A 6669-nucleotide genomic window follows, 5' to 3' on the forward strand; every position below is an offset into this window, starting at 1 on the left:
TTTTTAAAAATAAATGCATTTGCTATCTTTAATAATTTTGTTTATTCATTTATTTTGGTTCGAGTGAGTGATCCTTGCTGCTTGGACTTTTCCGAAGTTGGGCAAGTAGGGGCTACTCTCCAGTTGCAGTGTTTGGGCTTCTCATTTGCTTTGGCTTCTCCTGAGCCCATGGGCTTCAGTAGTTCTCCCATGTGGGCTCAGTAATCGCAGCTTCCAGGTCTAGAATGCTGCTTTAGTAGTTCTGGCCCACAGGCTTAGCTGCTCTGTGACATGTGTGATCTTCTAGACCAGGGATCAAACCTGTGTCTCCTGCATTGGCAGGTGGAAAATCCCAGCTCTTTTGTCAGTCAAGAAGTGAGGACATTATGATGGACAGAAAAATATTTCACAAATTACTTTACTATTTGCCTCCTTCTGAATGCACAGGGAACAGTATAATATACAGTATAGTATGTATCAGGTATCTAGTTCCTTTCCAAGAGTTACTGAACCAAGAACACAGGGGTATAAATAGGCATCTGGATATTTCAAAGTTTGAAATCAGCTTTATAAACACTCAAGCTCTGGAAAAACTCCTTGTGTATCACACAGTGGGCAGGTCATCAGAAGGAAAGACAAGTTTGAAATCCTGATGCCAATCACGAAGCCTTACATGTCTGAGTGAACAAGGTTTTCAGCTCAGTCAAGATAAACAGGGCTCCCAAGACACAGTGAGGGAAAATGCAGAGATACCCCAAAGTAGATACCTACTTCAGAGGGAAGTGATCCTCACCCACAGACAGCAGGTTCCTGAGGGTCTCCACCATCATGTCCTGGTACAAGGTCCTCTGGGCAGGGTCCAGACAGTCCCACTCCTCGGGAGTGAAATCTATGAACACATCCTTGGAGGTCAACTGTGCCTGAAATGAAAACACATGTCACCAACGGGCCCTGAGGAGGGTTATTATTTTCACAGAAAAGGAGAAGAGGTGAGACAAGTGAAGTCAATTCAGCTGAAGTAATATTCTGATAGATCCATGCAAATCTATATGGAGCAAATTGTTGCTCTCTAATTTAGTTTCCTGTTTTTTCTAAGATGATGATATCCTCCAATCAACATGAATTCATCATGGGTGTGGACAAGACATGAAAAATATACAGATTACAATCAACAGTGGGTCGTTGATGCAGAAGTGTTACGTTCAACACACTGAGTGACATTCACTATCTAGATGAGTTACAGCAAGACTGCTGTCTTCAGAGAGGACAAAGTCCACAGTGGCTTTAAAAGAACACAGACTGTGATGAGGATGTCATCATCACACTCACGAGAGGTGTCTCAACACTTCATACACACTAACCATTAGTCTAAAGACTTTACCCACATGAACTTGTCATCAACATAACAGCAACAGTAGAGAAAGATCTGTGTCCATCTTACTGGGGAGAAAACTCTGTCACTCTAATAAATAGCTCTGATCAAACAGTTAAGAAATGAGGCAACAGCACCTGATCTCAGGTGGTTGGGAGAGACAACTGAACCTAAGGAATCAAAGAGTTAAGTAACAGTATAAAAGACAATCCCCAGAGAGTTCCCTGAGAATACCTGAAACAAGTTCAAGGGAGCTGAAGGGCAATGGAACAGCATAAATAGTCACTGTATAGGGTCACTCCCTCTACCCCTCAACCCACACAATGTCAATAATCTGACTACTATTTACATTATTCATATGGTGAGGTAGAAAATATTAAAGGCCATGGAATACACACTTAAGATACAACTGCAACTGCTCTAAGCATAAACCATATTTATGAGATGATTTTGTAATAAAATCATGGAGTTACATATCCATGCACTCATGCATGCACATGGAAACACAATTGATTGAAACAAGAGGAGTTGTCTTTATTTTTTTATTTCGTTCAATCAAAATTTAGTTAGTATCAACTGTGTATCCCTAACTGGGAGTACCGCAGTGAACACGACGGAGCTTACCATCCAGCAGCCAGCCAGCCAATTACATCCATAAATTTAACATCACTATTGTTATATGTGCTCTGAAACAGGCCTGGTGCTAACAGAAGATTCAGCAGAAAGTCTTGACCTACATCGAGAAGTCAGACAAGGTCTCTGTGAGGAAGAAACACTTAGGATTGGCAAGGTGGGAAATGGAAGAGTTTTGTAAGCAGAGAGAAGAGCCTGAATGCTCTGACACGGGAAGATATTTACTGAACAGAAAACCAGCCAGTGTGACTGCAACGTGGGAATGAAGACGGGGTACTGCCAGGTAGAGGCTGATTTCTGCAAGGTGTATAAATTGAGGACGTTATTTCAAAAGCAACTGGACATGACCTAAGAATCTGCAAGAGGAAAGTTAGAGGTTTAGGTTTGTTTTTCAGCACTCACTCTGCTATGTGAGGAGGTTGTTGTTCAGTTGGCTCAGTCATGTCAGACTCTATGGGACTCCATGGACAGTATAGCCTGCCAGGGTCCTCTGTCCATGGAATTCTTCAGGCAAGAAAACTGGAGTGGGCAGCCATTCCCTTCTCCTACATTTTGGCATCTTTGGGACATTAAAAGTGAATCAAATATAAGTTTGATTCAGTAAGTTTGTTAACGTTCTATTTCCTTTTTACAGCTTATCTGGTTTGTTTATGCTGGGCCTTCGTTGCTGTGATCCAGCTGTCTCTACCTGTGACTGCACTGCATGGAGTTGTGGCTGCAGTGCCCAGGCTTCTCATTGCAGTGGCCTCCCTTGTTTCGGAAGACAAGCTCAAGCATGCGGGCTTCAGTAGTTAAGGATTCCAGGCTCCAGAGCACAGCCACGGCAGTTGTTGAGCATGGGCTTAGTTGGTCTGCGGCATCTTCCAGAAATTGGGATGGAACCCGTGTCCCCTACACTGGCAGACACATTGCTATCCACTGTATCACCAGGGAAGTCCTCAACATTATCTTACACTTTTAAAAACATAAAAAGTAGTACAAGCAGAAAATAATACAGAAAATACTTTAACGCCAATCTGTATAAAATACCTGTATTTAAAAATAATATGACGGCGTCCCTGGTGGCTCAGTGATAAAGACTCCACTGGCCAATATAAGAAACACAGGTTGTTGCCTGGCCCATTAAGATCCTACATGCTGAGGGGCAACTAAGCCCGTGAACCTCAATTCCTGAGCCAGAGCTGTAGAGCTCAGGAGGTGAAACTACTGAAGCCAGCGCACTCTAGAGCCTGGGCTGCAAGACAAGAGAAGCCACCACAATGGGAAGTGTGCGCACCGCAACCAGAGTGGTCACCGCTCTCCAGAACTAGGGAAAAGACACTGAGGCAATGAAGTCAGAGTACAGGAAATAAATATATTTTTAAAATAATAATGTGATTTTTATCATTAATTTTAGGTATATACTTATTAACAAACTCCAAAATTTATGATTTTATTCCACTAAGAAAATACTGAATCAAGATTAGTAAAGTTGGAGAATTCCCTCATGGTCCAGTGCTTAAGATCCCTCACTTCCACTGCAGGGTTTCAGGTTTGATCCCTACTCAGCGAACTAAGACCCTGGAAGCTGAATCATGTGGTCAAAAAAGAAAGAAAAAAAAATTAGTAAGCCCGATTTCACAGTTCAAATTAGATGATGTAACGAAACACTCCCTAGCCCTGACGTCTCTTTCTGAATGTTCCATTCCACTCCCAAACTCTTAAGTTTTCAAGGAGGTGCTCATTTAGTTTTAAATGTACTATAAAAAGTCAGAACTGATTTCCCCTCATTGGCCTCTTTGGCAGATTTTACCATGTTCTGTACATGTTAATACCTGAGGTCCACCTACAGCTTCTTTACCCTGATTGACAGAGAGCAGACAGCGTATCCACATGGGCCTTAAACAAGCCCTGCTGCTCAACAGCACTGAGACCCCGTCTCCAACCCATGAGTGAGAAGCTCTGCCCAGGACGGCACCCAGGGGAGCCTCCTCACAAGGTCCAGGTCACCAGGTCATGGGGAGACGGGATCTAAGTGGAGACACCAGGCCCTGAGGGAAGGCCCTGGGTGAGTGTGCATGTACAGGAGTCAGACAGGATACTTCAGAGTCAGACATGATTAGCGAGTCCAGAGAAGGGCATTTCAGGAAGGCAGTGTGAGAATCCACTGAGAATATGACGTTACCAGAGAAAGAGCCACGCCTGACTCCTGTTCTTTCCTCTTCTGGGCTTCTTCGTCCATGAGTCTTCACAGTTCTATCATGAAAGTGGAAAACATGGTGTTTAGTGCTTAGGGTCAACACATTCTCTTCCTGAGCCCCAACCACACATACAGGGAAGCCCTCACACTGTGGAACAGACAGTCCTCTGTGCCCACTGTCTCAGGAGGGACGCAGGACGGTCAACTCCCACAGAGAGACCAACAAGGGAATTTCCCACACTTTCCCTCGGATCACACCCCGCTCCTGGTGAGGCCTTATGTACACAGAAGCAGAGGACACCTCCGCTCAACCCACGATCCCCTTCAGGTCACATAGCAGGCCCTGGTCCAGCCCCACTCAGAGCAGAGCACCCTTCCCTCCCCCAGGGCTTGATCTCAGTCTCAGAAGTGGATGCTAAGAGCCCTGGTGCTCAATGCAGGATCCAGATCAGAATCATCCGCAGCCTGTGAACATTCCTGGGGCGAGACCCCACACGAGATTTTGAGGAGTGTGTTTTTTGGGGGAGGGGTACAAAACATGCCCGGGCAAAATGCCTCATGATCTCATGTGAAGCCTGGGTTGATCACTAGTGAAGGATTAAGGCCAGGCCACCTCCCACTTTCTTCTTTTCCAGCTTTACTGAGACTAACGAGAAGGGCTATGTGTACATATTCCATACACCATGTGATCATGTGACACGTGTACACTGTGAAATATTTATCACAATCTACGAACCAACACATCCATCTCCTCCAAATTCCCATGTTCTGTGTGTGGTGAAAACACTGATGATGCACACTCTTCTGACAAATTCCCAGCATGAAGTAACAGAATGGGATTAACTATGGTCAGCGTGCTGCACACACCTCCCCAGGACGCATTCATTTTACAACTCAAAGTCTGTACCACCCTTCGACCAACATCTCCCCAACCTCCCCACCTCCCAGCTCCAGATAACCACCATCCCACTGTCTGGTACTAGTGAGTTTCACTTTTTTACATTCCACATATAAGCAAGCCCATACAATATCAGTGTTACCCTGTCTGTCCTAATTCACTTAGCATAATATTCTCTACATTCATCCAGGCTGTCCTAAGTGACAAAAATCTCCATCTACACGGGAAGGGATAAGAAAACCTTCTTCGGTGATCATTGCAAAGAAATAGAGGAAAACAACAGAATGAGAAAGACTAGAGATCTCTTCAAGAAAATTAGAGATACCAAGGGAACATTTCATGCAAAGATGGGCACAATAATGGACAGAAATGGTATGGACCTAACAGAAGCGGAAGATATTAAGAAGACATGGCAAGAATACACAGAAGAACTGTACAAAAAAGATCTTCATGACCCAGATAACCACAATGGTGTGATCACTCACCCAGAGCGAGACATCCTGGAATGCAAATTCAAGTGGGCCTTAGGAAGCACCACTACGAACAAAGCTAGTGGAGGTGATGGAATTCTAGCTGAGCTATTTCAAATCCTGAAAGATGATGCTGTGGAAGTGTTGCACTCAATACGACAGCCAATCTGGAAAACTCATCAGTGGCTACAGGACTGGAAAAGGTCAGTTTTCATTCCAATCTCAAAGAAAGGCAATGCCAAAGAATGTTCAAACTACCACACAATTGCACTCAGCTTACATGCTAGCAAAGTAATGCTAAAAGTTCTCCAAGCCAGGCTTCAAGAGTATGTGAACTGTGAACTTCCAGATGTTCAAGTTGGATTTAGAAAAGGCAGAGGAACCAGAGATCAAATTGCCAACATCCACTGGATCATGAAAAAAGCAAGAGAGTTCCACAAAAACTTCTAATTCTGCTTTATTGAATATGCCAAACCCTTTGACTCTGTGGATCACAAACTGTGGAAAAATCTTAAAGAGCTGGGACTACCAGACCACCTGACCTGCCTCCTGAGAAATCTGTATGCAGGTCAAGAGGCAACAGTTAGAACTGGACATGGAATAACAGACTGGTTCCAAATTGGGAAAGGAGTTCATCAAGGCTGTATACTATTACCCTGCTTACTTAACTTACACGCAGAGCACATCATGTCAAATGCTGGGCTGGATGAAGCACAAGCTGGAATCAAGATTGCCAGGAGAAATATCAATAACCTCAGATATGCAGATGACACCACCCTTATGGCAGAAAGTGAAGAAGAACTAAAGAGCCTCTTGATGAAAGTGAGAGAGTGAAAAAGCGGCTTAAAACTCAACATTCAGAAAACTAAGATCATGGCATCCGGTCCCATCACTTCATGGCAAATAGCTGGGGAAACGGTGGAAACAGTGACAGACTTTATTCTGGGGGGCCCCAAGATCACTGCTTATGATGACTGCACAAATGAAATTAAAAGATGCTTGCTCCTTGGAAGAAAAGCTATGTCTATGACCAACCTAGACAGCATATTAAAAAGCAGAGACATTACTTTACCAACAAAGGTCTGTCTAGTCAAAGCTATGGTTTTTCCAGTAGTCATGTATGGATGTGAGAGTTGGA

At 43.9% G+C, this 6669-nt stretch overlaps 1 long non-coding RNA gene across 1 annotated transcript; it reads right to left on the reverse strand.

Annotated features, from left to right (window-relative positions):
- Nucleotides 1–408: 408 nt before the first annotated feature.
- LOC123330309 lies at nt 409–4203 on the reverse strand. The gene is made up of 2 exons (XR_006546140.2): nt 4149–4203; nt 409–899 (listed from the first exon to the last, which is right to left on the reverse strand). It is a non-coding gene; the product is annotated as an uncharacterized LOC123330309 (long non-coding RNA).
- Nucleotides 4204–6669: the final 2466 nt, after the last annotated feature.

Source organism: Bubalus bubalis, chromosome 18 (assembly GCF_019923935.1).
Source record: "Bubalus bubalis isolate 160015118507 breed Murrah chromosome 18, NDDB_SH_1, whole genome shotgun sequence".
In the NCBI taxonomy this organism is placed as follows: domain Eukaryota; kingdom Metazoa; phylum Chordata; class Mammalia; order Artiodactyla; family Bovidae; genus Bubalus; species Bubalus bubalis.